Here is a 14,468-nt window from a genome sequence, read left to right on the forward strand (position 1 = left end):
GTGATGAGTTAAGATCATTCCCTGCCTTCCCCTCTCAATTCAATGCAAATAAGACATCAGCTTTGTATAATGCTGTGGTCACAATACATTTACCTACAATGAGGAAATAATCTTACCTGTTGCTGCAACGTCTGAGAGATGTTAAATCAATACTTGGGTAGGGTGGGGAGAAGAACACCATAGATTGTAAGAGATACCCAAGTCCTGGGATGTGTAAGTAACTTTGAGGGCACAAAACAGCCTTTTTGTTGCACTTACTATAAAACATTACCAACTATCATAAACAAAGGGAAAATTTCTCTAATACATAAAGACCTACTAAAAATTTCAATGAAGAGCCTGGTCCAAGTGGTGGCATAGGAAGACCCCTGAAATTAGCCCCTTCCATGGATGTACTAAAGCTACACCTACATATACAATAATTCCTCCTGAAGAAGAATTGAGGGCTGAGTGAACATCTGCCATAGGACAATGAGTACACATCAGGAGAGACAGAAACATAGTAACATCAGGAACTGTACCAGAAATACTAGGAACTGCGGTACGAAAGGATCACACCGAGAGGCCAAACACAGATTCACCTGACCTAGGGCACAACATTAAAAACCATTTATAGGGTACCTAGACTTTAAGTAAAAGAAACCCATCTACTAACCCTAGAGTATTCACCAAATGGTGGGGAAATGTTGGAATTGTCTTCAGGATCAGTCATAGCTGCTGGCAACACCATGGTTTACATTCCCCTTCCACTTTGATAGTACAGATAAGAACATGGTCGCTGTGCTCCAGCTGGCCTCAGTGAGCCCCAGATGCCTATTCCACATTAGGTCCAGTAGTCACTCCAAGGTGTCCCTCACCTACTAATGCCCACCCCAGCTTTAGCTGTTCACCAAGGGTGCCCCAACATGGTGTATACCAGGAAATCCCCATCCTACACCCACTACAGTAAAGTCAATCTCATCAAGGCAGCCCAGGTGCAAAAGTATCCCACAACACCCGCAGCTGACCCACTTGAGTCCACCCATCCCACCAAGACATCACCTCCACAGAGTACTTCAGCCCACACCCACCCCAGCTCTGGCCAGCCAGCCAGAGCCACCAGGCACACAAAGTCTATATGGGGACATTCCTATACAAGACCACTCCTTCAAGAGAGGGAGCTTCAAGAGACCACTCCTTCAAGAGAAGGGAAAGGCAGCTGTTTCACCTAATTCATAGAAACAAGCGCAGAAAGTCAAACCCAAGGAGGGGACAGAGGAATATGCTCCAAATGAAAGAATAAGACAAAACCTGATTGGGCGGGGGGGGGGGGGACTAAACAAAATGGGGATATGCAATCTTACTGTAAAGAGTTCAAAGTATTGTTCATAAAGCCCCTCACCAGACTTCAGAGAAGAGTGGATAATTTCAGTGGTAATTTCAACAAAGGAAATATTAAAAGAACCAATCAAAGTTGACAAATACAATAAGTGAAATAAAAAGTACACTGGGGGGAATCAACAGCAAATTAAAGGATGCAGAAGAACAGATCAGCAACCTAGAAGACAAGGTACTGGAAAGCACCCAAGTTAAACAACAAAAAGAAAAAAGACTTTAAAAAAAAATGAGGATAAGTTAACAGACCTTTAGGACAACATCAAGCATAATAACACATTATAGGGGCTCTGGGAAAAGAGAGAGTAAAAGGGTCAGAAAAATTATTTGAAAAAAATAATAGCTGATACACTTGTGGTGGGCATAGCTTAATTTATAGAGATATTGAATCAATGTGTTATACACCCAAAACTAATGTAACATTGTATGTCAACTACATTGAAAAAATCTTTTTTTTTTAAAGATTGAGAATAATCGAACTAGACTATTCCTCCATATAGCACAATTTTTAATATTTAATGCACAGTTAAAAGTTATGAAAAAGGGCACCTGGATGGCTCAGTTGGTTAAGAATCTGACCTGATTTCCACTCCGGTCATGATCTCAGAGTCGTGGGATCCATCAGGATCTGTCCATTGCAGAGTCTGCTTGAGATTCTCTCTCCCTCTCCCTCTGCTCCTCCCTCCACTTGAGCTCTCTCTCTAAAACAAATAAATAAATCTTATAAAACAAAAATACTGTATCAATATTAGTTCATTAGTTGTGATATACATACCATAGTAACATAAGATGTTAATAATAGGAGAAACTGGGAATAGGGTATTTAGAAATCCTCAATAGTATATTTATAACTTCTCTGTAAATCTAAAACTATTCTAAATTAAAGCTGTGAAAGAAGGAAAGAAAAGGAAGGAAGGAAGAGAGAGAGAGGAAGGAAGGAAGGACAGAAGGAATGAGAAAGAAAGAAAGAAAGAAAGAGAAAAAGAAAGAAAGAAAGAAAGAAAGAAAGAAAGAAAGAAAGAAAGAAAGAAAGAAAGAAAGAAGAAAGAAAGCAAAGAAAGAATAGCTGAAAATTTTCCTAACCTGGAGAAGGAAATAGACATCCTGGTCCAGAAAGCACAGAGAGACCCAAAGAAGATGAACCCAAGGAGATCTAAATAAACATACATAATAGTTACAATGGTAAAAATTAAAGATAAAAAGAAATTTAAAAGCAGCCAAAAAGAAGCAAATAGTTACATATAAAGGAAGCTCCACAGGCTATAACCTGATTTTTTCAACAGAAACTTTGCAGGTAAAAAGGGAGTGATCTTACATATTCAAAGAACTGAAAGGGAAAAAAACCTACAACCAAGAATATTGTACCCAGATTTGAAAGAGAGATAGTTTCCCAGACAAACAAGTTAAAGGAATTCATCACCACTAAACCAGCCTTATAAGAAATGTTAAAGGGACTTCTTTAAGTAGAAAAGAAAGGCCATAATTAGAAGTAAGAAAATTATAAATAAAAAGTTTAAAATATGACAATATACATATAAAATGCAGAGAGGGGAGTGAAAGAGAAATTATTTTAAAATGTGTTCAAACTTGAGTGACCATCAACTTAATATAGGGTGCTATATACTCAGGATGCTATATATGAACCTCATGGTAACCACAAACCAAAAACCTACAAAAGATACATAAGAAATAAATAGAAAGAAACCCAAGCATAACACACACACAGAGTCATCAATCACCAGGAAAAAGTACAAAAGAAGGAACAGAGAAGACCTACAAAACAATCATAAAACCAGTAACAAAAGTACATAACCATCAATAATTACTTTAAATATAAATGGTCTATCGCTTCTCGGCCTTTTGGCTAAGATCAAGTGTAAATATAAATGGTCTAAATGCCCTAATCAAAGGACCCAGAATAGATACACCTGGAGGTGCCAGAAAGATGGTGGAGTAGGAAGACCCTAAACTCACTCTAATCCATTTTTAGAACTATATATCACTCCCATCCAACTCAATAAACTGGAAAGCCACTAGAAGACTATCAGAACAAACCACAACTAAATGTAGAGAAGAAGCCACATTGGAAAAAGTTATGAAGGGTAGAAACAATGGTTGGGAGCTACCCATAGGAAGAATAGGACTGCAGGTGCAAAGAGGGAAAAGCACCAGGGAACCCACAAAGGGATTTTAAAAAAAACACATTGTCTGTTCTTGAAAACCAGAGGGAATGAATTCCATGAATTTGTATAATTAGCAGGACTCAGAGCCTGGAGCTTTAAAGTCTGCTGACTCAGCAGTAGACAAGCATGAGGAATAGCTCAGTCCCCATCCTTACAGAGACAAGAGCCCACAGAGAGGCAATGTAGAATTGACAGTTTGCATGATGCCTGGGCAAACAGGAGGAATATCTTTTTATAAGTATTTCAGAGGGTGTGGGGGGACTTGTCTGAGAACAAAGAAGCTGGCAGGCACCATTTTCCTCTCCTGCCCTTCAGCATAAACACAACCACCTACAGGAGGCAGTGCTGTGCAGACATTTGCTATCTAACCTGTTAGCAGTGTGCTCTGCCCTGAGTTCTCCTAAGGATATGCTTACTCTAGCCTGCAGGCTAGGGCCTTAGGCTCAATGCAAAAAAATTTTTTTCACTGAAAATTTTTTAACACTGCCTGTGCCCCACCCAAGTACCTCCTTGAATGACATGCCCCTAGGAGCCATCATGCTTCAGGAGATCCAGGCTAGCAATAACTCCCTCTTCCTCTGTCCCTACCCCCTGCTTGTTCTCTCTCTGTCGCAAATAAATAAACAAAATCCCTTAAAAAACAAACAAACAAACAAATACTGGTGGGGGATGAGAAAAAGTCTTTCTTCCTTGATTATAACATTTATTTAACTTTCACTTTTTATTTTTAAACATTTTTCAAAACTTGAAAGAACTTGCTTTAGCTTTATATCATCCTAAAACTTCCACAATAGCTTACATCTGTGAAGCACATTACCGAGCACTTTCAAAGATATTATCATAATCTCTTCAATAGGCCCAAGAGGTAGATACCATTTTATCTCAATTTTATAGAAGAGAAAGTAGAAATCCAGATAGAAAAAAATGTCTTGCATAGTGTAATATTGTCATTTACAATAAGAATTACATACATTTGGTCTTTGTCCCTGTTTTTGTCACAGAGTTCCTAAAACCCTTGAATTCTCTGAAGTAATAAGAACCATAACAGGGATTTGATATCCTAACAAAACTCTTTCAAACACACCAGAGTTTATGTTAACATCGTGAATTTTAAAAAGCCAGGTGAACCATAGTTAGAACTTTCAATCCCACCCACCCTGACCTCCCAGGAGGGAAGAGGAACTAGAGGTTGAATTGATAGTCAATGGCCAATAATTTATCAATCATACCTAGGGATTGGGTATGGAGAGCTTCTGGGTTGGTGAACATGTGGAGATTTGAGGAGAGTGGTATACTTGGAGAGAGCATGGAAGCTCCATGGCCACATACTTTCCCACACACCTCATCCCATGCATCTCTTTCCTATAGCTCTTCCTCAATTATATCCTTTTACAGTGAACAGGTGACCTATTAAGGAAACTAGTTTCCTGAGTTCCTGAACAAATCAATCAAACCTAAGAAAGGGAACTTGAGGACCTCTAATATATAGCCCACTGGTCAGAAGCAAGGCAACAACCTGGCCTTATGACTGGCATCTGAAGTGGAGGGAGTTTGTGGAACTGAGCCATTAACCTGTGGAATCTGACACCATCTCTTGAAAGACAGTATCAGAAATGAGTTGAATTGTAGGACACTCTGCTGGTGTCAGAGAACTGTTTGATGGTGTGGGAGGAAAATACACATTCAAACTGGCATCAAAAGCATACATAGTAATGGAGCAGTTTGGCCTAAAACCCAATTCCTATGACCCCAAGTCCAGCGCTAATTCAGATATATCTGAAACACACATTATCTACAAAGAAATTTTTGGTTAGAATTCATTGTGATAATTGATAGTCTTTAAATTATTTGAATACTTTTTAAGTTACTTTAATTATAACAGTAAATATAATCATACTATAGAAAATTTAGAAACAAGAAAAAGAAAAAAAATTACTATTATTCTAACATACAACCTTATTATTTTCCCTTTAACATTGTACCATAATGCAGACTTCTTGAATACGTTTAGGAAAAATACATGTTGCAAATAAGTACAAGACCATCATTAAGAAAATTACTTTTACCCGCAGTTCAAATTCCTATGTTCTGATTTCTGATGCTACTTGTCTCTTTTTACTCCTTGTTCCTGGATCTTTTGTATTTTCTCTTTGACAAATTAGACCTGGTTGTTACAGTCTCTAACTTCAGATCTTTGGCTTTCACCTAGAAAATGAGTATCTTAAATCTCTAGTCTGTGATGGCAAGAAAGCCTAGTTTCATGGAAAAGAATGCCATGATCTACTGAACAATTGGCCATGGAGCCAGAAGGTAGCATTATAGTTTTTATTAATCTGTCCTGGACCTTGATCTTTAAGTTTCTTCTAATTCGGGTAATTTTAATCATTAACTTAATATTTTAGTATTAGACTTCTGTTCTACCTTCTAATTACAGTTCACCTAACTTAACCCTATCTCCTCCTACCTCCCAGAATGAACTGAAAAAAAATCATGAAATTAAGTGACCTATGATATATTTACTTAAAAGAATACTTTCTAAAGCCACTTTTAAAGGTTTATGCAAACTATAATAATATGAAAAAGTTATGATTCTATGTGTAACATTAAAATAACACATTTTTTAACCTCTGCAGAAAAAATGGAATGGAAAACACTAAAATTTTAAAAATTATTTTTAAGTGGTTGAAATGTGGTGTTTTATTTCCACTTATTTTTATTTTTGAGAGATAGAGAGCACTCAAGCACAGGGAGTGAGAATCTCAAGCAGGCTCCATGCCTAGAGCCCAATGCAGGGCTTAATCCCAAGACCCTAAGATCATGACCCATGCAGAAATCAAGAGTCAAACACTTAACTGACTGAGCTACCCAGGTGCCCTTTCTATTTCTTCTTATTTCTATTCTACATTTAGTAATAAAAAATAAACATTATGAAAAAACATAACTTTAAGAAGCAACAAAAAATCTAAGGTATAGTTTAATACCTCTCATTAATTTTTAAAAAGGCAATACATAAATTATCAAATTTTCCTTTGTCAATTCAACCAGAATCCTAAAACTGTCAAAAGTTTTCTACCTAGGAGTTGATTCTCAACTTCTAGACTGCCACAATCTTCAAAGTTCCCAATTTTTTATTCCTAGAGGCCAGTTGTCTTTTCCATCCCAGCCCCAGTTGGTCTCTCACCCTTTGCTATGTAGGCTTATCTTGTACCACAAACCCTTCACACATACAAAATTTATTTTTGTTACAAATAAGAATATAAAGATATACACTGATACATGTGTATTAGACTTATAGGCTATGTGAAGGATTAGATACAGAGAAGATACAACTTGCCATAAATTAGTTATAAGACACATGATGAATTGTGTAAGACTGATGAATCACAGACCTGTACCTCTGAAACAAATAATACATTGTATGTTAATTTAATTAATTAATTTAATACAGTTCTTACACAAGTCCAATCAATCAATAAATAAGACACATGATGGAGCATCTGGTCAGTCCCCCAAAAAATCTTCCCGATTTAGTAGAACATTAAAAACTGAATACCTCTGCATATGCAGGAGAACATAGTCAAAAGAGTCAACAGTATTAAACAGTAACAGTGAAGAATTCAATAACTATGAGACACATTTTCTATTTCCTAAAATTTTTTAAGAAAAAAAAAGACAGTCATCTTCTAATCCCTCAAATGGACTACTCTAATTTCTACTCTTCAAAAGTGTTTAAAGAACACAAAAAGTTTGGGAGCACTGAGGTAGATAACACTTCTTTCTAGTCTCTCTACATGTGATCCTTCTGTTCCCTTTCTCTCAAACACTGATAATAAAGAATGAAAGCAAAAACTATTTAGCCTGTGCCAGATTTCCCTAAAATTGTGAGACATTTCCCCCAAACCGGTGTGAGAGTTAATAAACTCACTTTAATCTCTTACTCAAACTTGAACTAAGAGTTTTGTATTCCATATTACATTATTTATTTGTTCTACATAGATGGTCCCTGGCAATGGCTTTAGCCTGAAAAATGAACTTCAGTTACAAACTGTTTTTATCAAAAGGAGCATATCTCCTACAAAAAAGTAATTTGATTAAAAATTAAACTTGCACAGAAATTAAAATTTATTTCTTTACATATATAGTGAATCCTTCTGCCAGCCATTCAAGAAAATCTCTGCACCTGAAACTAACAAGCTTCTAGTTTACCAAAGTAGTGAAATAACGTACAGCTTGTTACATAAGAACATTTTACTTCCCACAAAGAAGTTATGCTTCCATTTCATTTCAAGAAAATAAGGGGAAATCGATTTTAACTCTCAAGAATGTAAGGGCAGTAGGGGCACCTGGGTGGCTCAGTGGGTTAAGACTCTGCCTTTGGCTCAGGTCATGATCTCAGGGTCCTGGAATCAAGCCCCACATGGGGTTCTCTGCTCAGCGGGAGCCTGCTTCCCCCGCTCTCTCTGCCTACTTGTGATCTCTGTCTGTCAAATAAATAAATAAAATATTAAAAAAAAAAAAAAAGGAATGTAAAGGCAGTAAACAGACTCATGCAAAATTAGTGGAGATGCCTTCATTTTGGTCTCAAGAATAGAGTCTCAGGCAGCTTTGCTGACCCCAAGACTGATTTACTTCTCCTAGGAGATACTACTGTAAGTTAATGGTACTTAACAAAACAATTCTTATCTCTTTTCTTTTTTTCACAGATAATGCCTTGTCTCAACAACCATACTGAAGACTTTCTAGAATAAAGATTCATACCTCTTAGTGTTTTCAGCATCTATCTTGGTGCCCCACGCATAAGTTCAACAATGATAAATGTGATCTTTGCCAAGAACCTAGCCTTTTATGCCTCACTTTCCTTCCTCCTCTGTAAAAGAGTATTATTTATACTTTCATCATGAGGATTAAATGAGATAATGTAGACATAATGCCTAGCACCCACCCCACCTTATACACTGTGGTAATTGATTGCACACAGGCTTTCATTATGAAACAAAATAACATTTCCACACTGCATAAATTTTCAACGCAAAAGGAGGTAAAATTTGAAAGCAGCAGATCAAACCAACAACCAAAGGCTATTTTAAAATCAATTATTATATCAGAGCCTGAAGGTTTACTTAATTATATTGATGGGGTTCAGGCAGGCCATCCCAGAATGTGCTGCTTTGGCATATGGATTATTTGAGCTGAAGGCAAATCAAGGCCCAGGAGACTCAAGAAGAGCTTTTAACAACCCCTAACAACTATAAGTTTACAATCGCTATGACAAAATATCCAAAAGAAATTATCCAGGTTTTCCAACTATAGCAAATTGTAATCACATATTTATCTGCTATGACTGAAGCTTATGTGGGGACTGAAAAGATATAGTAGAAATAAAAGCTACTGAATTATAAATCAGATTGCAGAAGATGATGCAACCCATGATTCAGGCAAGTACAATAGTGATGATCAAAATTACACTGGCATTTTTCATATACATTTTGTCATAGCAATTGTAATTTGTAGTTATCAGCTGATTATCATAAGTGGAGCTGATGTTAGAGAAGAATGAATCATGATGTTCAAGTAAAAGCAAATAAATGTTAAAATATTAATCCAGAGCACCTGGATGGCTCAGTTGGTTAAGCGACTGCCTTCAGCTCAGGTCATGATGCCAGAGTTCCAGGATCAAGTCCCACATCGGGCTCCCAGCTCCACAGGGAGTCTGCTTCTCCCTCTAACCTTCTCCCCTCTCATGCTCTCTCTCACTCTCTCTCAAATAAATAAAATCTTTAAAAAAATATTAATCTGTATAATATTTTTAGACAGTTACAAAAACATGATGATAATGATCTAAGTCTGTACCTTAGTATAAAGTTGTTCAAGAAATACTTTATACTACCCAAATATCTGTTGTAAAATTCCCTCAGCAGTAACTAATCTTTCTCTAAACAAACTAGTAATGGTTTAAAAAAAAAAAGTGTGAGGAGAAAAGAGAGGAAAAAGTAGAGAGAAGACAAAGAAGGGAAAGAAGGTATGCAAGACAGGTATGCAATATAGACATTACTTACCTTTCAAGGAAATGAAGAACAGTAAAGATCTTCAAAGTTACAGCCCTTTAGGCTATATGTATATAAAATGACTCTTCCTTGTCAAGTACAACTGTAAGAAAACAAGTAAAAGCAGAATAGAGATAAGCATAAAGTTTGTCAATACTTTAATTCTTGAGCTAAGTAATTTTGTGATCCTATTTCTTAGAAATATCCCTTCTTTCTGTAAAACAAAAATCCTTCTAAAAACAAGTGTAGTGTTTATTCTCCATGAATCTTTCCACCTTACTGTCAAAAATTCCAAATTATAACATTAAATTCTTTGAGAAAGACATCTCTACTTACACTAAAATTCTCCCAACACCTTTTATTCTGAAAAGCTTCCCTTTATGGAAAAAAAAAAAAAAAAGAACTATATTTTGTAGACAGCTTATAAAATATTCTCTCCTTAAAAAAAAAAAAAAAGACTTTAAATTGAAATATCCTTCCCCCTGGTTATTCCAGTAGATAGTTTAATTTATTTGACTATGCTATTAGATTCTTGCCTCAATGATTTTATTCTCTAGTATGTAGAAACAAATTGATAGTTGATGATTCTAACATAGAGAGAAATTGAGGATTCCTTTAAGTGGAAGAAAAAGCAGAGTATTTTTAGTTAAAATGGACTTCAACATAGGCTCTACTATCTTTTAAAAATAACAATATTCTTTTTTCCATTAAAAACAGGAAAATATTTTTATCTAGGAGCCACTTTTAAACTATGAAGAATATTTAAAGCTAATCTTTTTATCCTTTACAAAAAGAAAATAAAAACGGAACAATCATGCTTCTTAAAGAATAGATATACTAATTCCTATAAAACAGCATTCAGAAAAATGTTTCGATCATTCTTTATGTATATTTATTTTAAAAATATTCAGTGAATTCCTGTCACTGTGCTAGGTATAGTCCCAAACTTCATGGAGTTTATATTTGAAGAGATAAAAACATAAATCACATGAAAGAAAAATAAGAGTTGTGATGAGTTTTCATTGCAAAAAAAAAAAGAACGTTTCCATTTCCATAACTAATTTTAACCTTCTTAAATAATCATTTTTAAAAGGTGATAATATAAACATACTTGCAGCATAACCCAAAAGTTTTTGACCTAAATGCCGAGGAGTCAGAAAGTCAGGTTCCAGGCAAAAGAAATTGTGGCAAAGACTTTATGAACAATAAAATAAATATATAACCTAAATTACTTAAGATCTTAATGAAAAAGAGATTTACTGTACCCTTACCTGATAAACAAGTCTAGTTTGCATTTGGAAGTTACTTTCCCTAAAACCCTTCCTTGCAGATGCTTATTTCAGGATGTTGTGAGTCCAGAGCTACACCTGGTGGCCATACACAAACTTACAGAAAACTGTTCTAAACCTTTTCATGGAAATTTAGAAGTTATGCTATGCCTCTGTTAATCAAAAATAAGCATCTCAAGAAACTATCATTCTTGATAACTGAAGGAAGTTTTAAATTTTTCATGGAAATTAAATTTTAAAATATTATGGCAAAGTATAACAATATGTTAGTGGGAGAATTTAAGTGATAATTTATGGATATTTGTTAGAAAATTCTTTTATTTGGGAACAAATAAAACATTTTATTATGAAAATTTGGGAAATTTTCATAATAAAATGTTGAAAAAAATAAAAGATTTTTAAAATGTTCCATCACTGTTATTTATAGCACAAACACATTTTTAGGTAGCGTTTCCTTGTGTAAATGAGCATAATGTATGTCTTCATAATTCATGCTTGTGTAACAGTCTATGGATATTGACAATGAATTATTAAAGGAGTCACTTGTTCCACATTTATTCAACTTCCAATTTAATATCTACAAATGCTTATTTTTGTTTCTGTTAAAACATGTTTCAAAGACAAATTTTTTAAGACTGATACCACTGGGATCAAAGGAGAAAATCATTTTTATGGCTCATGAGACATCATCAAACTACTTTATACCAACTTCACACTGCTTTCATAAATGAAAACCAACACCAATTTAACCACAACCATGGGACCTAGCCATTTCAATATTTTGCTGCTTTACTAAGCATAAAAATATAATCCAGAGGTTAATTTGCACTTTTATTTTTGAAAATTTTTCACATATTTCTGTATTCATCTACTGTAATCTTAATAATTTTCTTATAAATGTGAATAATTACTTTGTGTGTTATAACTATTAACCCACTATCTCCTAAACTCAGGCAAGTTTTTCTCATCAGCTACGGTCCTTTACCATTTTCATTATGTTTATTTTTATATATTCTAATCTGTCAGTCTCTTTGTTTGCTATTTCTTCAATCCACTCAGAACTAAGAAATAGACTACTTCTTCATAAATATAATAGATATCCTAAAACATTTTTGTTTTCTTTTTTTTCCTAAAGGAGCCGCAGGACTGAAAGCAGCATGGTCCTCTCTTCTCCGCCCCATATGCTTGTCCATTGATATCAATGTACTCAAAAATGGGGAGTCATCTGGCAAATATGTTACTTTGCCTGCTGGGTTCACGGCTCCCATATGACCTGATATTGTGAACTTTGTTCTCCAACTTATGCAAAACAACATATAGCCCTATGATATCAGTGAATTAGCCAGTCATCAAACCAGGGCTGAGTCTTTACTGGCAGAACCATGGCTTGAATTCCTAGAGTTCGAGGCAGTAGGATTCAGTGTTCTGGCCAGGGTGTTTTGGGAAATATGCGTTGTGGCGGCTGCACATTTGCACCAACCAAAACCTGGAGCCATTAGCACTGCAGAGTGAACACAACACAGGCAATAGATCATCTGCTCTGGCCTGGCTGCCTCAGCCTTACCAGCATAGGTTGTGTCTAAAGGTCATCATACTGAGGAAGTTTCTGAACTTCCTTTGATGGTTGAAGATAAAGTTGAAGGCTACAAGAAGACTAAGGAAGGGATGTCTGGGTGTCTCGGTTGAGCATCCGACTCTTGATTTCAGCTCAAGTCATGATCTCAGGATTGTGGGATGGGGCCCCATGTTGGGCTCCACACTCAGCAGGGAGTCTGCTTAAGATTCTCTCTCTCTCCCTATTCCTCTGCCCCTTCCACTCTCCACACATGTGTGCTCACGCTCATTCTTTTTCTCTCTCTAAAATAAATAAGTCTCAAAAAAAAAAAAAAAAAGACAAAGAAGAAGAAGACCAAGGAGGCTGTTTTGCTTCTTAAGAAATTAAAAACCTGCTGGGCTGAAGCCTTTATTTGTTGGTGCAAGACTTTGGTGTTTTTCCTGCCCTGGTCATGGAAGCCCATACAGAAAAAGGGATCAGAAACTCAGTTTGGAATGCTGAGTCCCCTACATGGAGAGCAGCTGTTCTATAGAATCCCACAGTCCTGTGATGGACTTTATAGGAATGAGAAATAAGTTTTTGTTAAACTACAAGGAAGGAAGGGAGGGAGAGAGAAAGGGAAGAATGGAGGGAGGGTGGAAGGGAAAGAGGGAGGGAGGGAAGAAAAGTAGGGAGGGAGGGAGGGAAGAAAAGAGGGAGGAAAAGAAGGAAGGAAAGGAGGGAGGAAGAAAGAAAGAGAGAGAGAGAGAAAGGAAGAAGGGAAGGGAAGGGGAAGGGGAGAGAAGAGGAGAACTTAAAGCCTGGAATAATATCAAAAAGTTCTATGCCTCTCTGTAAATGAGAACTGGCAAGGGCAAAATGAGAAAGTCTTCATACTCAGCAAAGGGGACTGTGCATCGTCTATAATGTAGGCAATGGTATCAACAGGGCCTTCAGACACATCCCTGGAATTAATCTACTTAATAAAATCAAGCCAGACATTTTGGAGCTGCTCCTAGTGGGCATGTGGGAATTTTCTGAGTTTGGGCTAAAAGAGCTTTCCTCAAGTTAGACAATCTGTATGGCACTGGGCATAAGGCTGCCTCCCTCAAGAGTAACTACAACTTCCCATGCACAAGATGCTTAATGCAGACGTTAGCAGAACTTTGAAAAGCCCAGAGATCCAAAAAGCCCTCGGAGCACCATTCAAGAAGAGTCGTTGTAGAGTCCTAAAGAAGAATCCACTGAAAAACCTGACAATCATGTTAACGCTAAACCCACGTGAAAGGCCATGCACTAGAACACCATTATTCACCTGGCCAAGAATCATAAGTTTCAGACAGATAAGAAGCTGAATCAGATGAGAAGGGGGATCCAGGTAAGAAGCTGTGGGAGCAAAGAAAGGAAAGAAGGCTGTTCATGTCCAGAAGCAGAAGAAACATTTGATGGGAAAAGAGGCTGCAGCTACCAAGAAACCAGTAGCTGAGAAGAAGCCTACAGAAGAAAAAAGAAACCACCAAAGAAGAAAAGAAGCCTGCTGCATAAACTTTAATTTGCTTACTCCATAAATGTCAAATCATTATGGGCAGCTAATTTTGAATAAAGACCTGATCAAAGGCAGTGAGAGACATGAAAAAAAAATTTTAATGTCTTCATTTTAATCTATACACATTCAATTCAGAAACTAAAATTCCTTTTAAGAAAATGAGCAGGAAATAAATAAAAATGTGTCTGGTAAAACTGAGACTTCTTTCTCCCAGAACACTGTTTTTAAATGTGGTCCTCCCAACTAGATCCATCAGAGATGCTTAAGGGAACTTGTTATAAACATAGATTCTTGAGTTCCATCTCTGATACCCTGAAGCAGAATCTATGGGTATGGATACTGGGAAACTTTCATTTTTTAAAAAAGATAACCAGATGATTCTCACACAGATATAAGATCGAAATTACAAACCAGGAGAAAGATTTTAGGTGAGTCACGCACATGGGTCTATTAAGATGCCTGACAATCAGGAGACACTCAAATACAGTCTGCATGAAT

At 36.3% G+C, this 14,468-nt stretch overlaps 1 pseudogene; it reads left to right on the plus strand.

Moving 5' to 3' along the window:
• The first annotated feature begins 905 nt into the window (after window positions 1-905).
• Window positions 906-13,992, plus strand: LOC116878677 (annotated as a pseudogene).
• Window positions 13,993-14,468: the final 476 nt, after the last annotated feature.

The sequence above is a fragment of the Lontra canadensis genome, unplaced genomic scaffold (assembly GCF_010015895.1).
Source record: "Lontra canadensis isolate GAN:19392208 unplaced genomic scaffold, GSC_riverotter_1.0 scaffold2, whole genome shotgun sequence".
NCBI lineage: Eukaryota > Metazoa > Chordata > Mammalia > Carnivora > Mustelidae > Lontra > Lontra canadensis.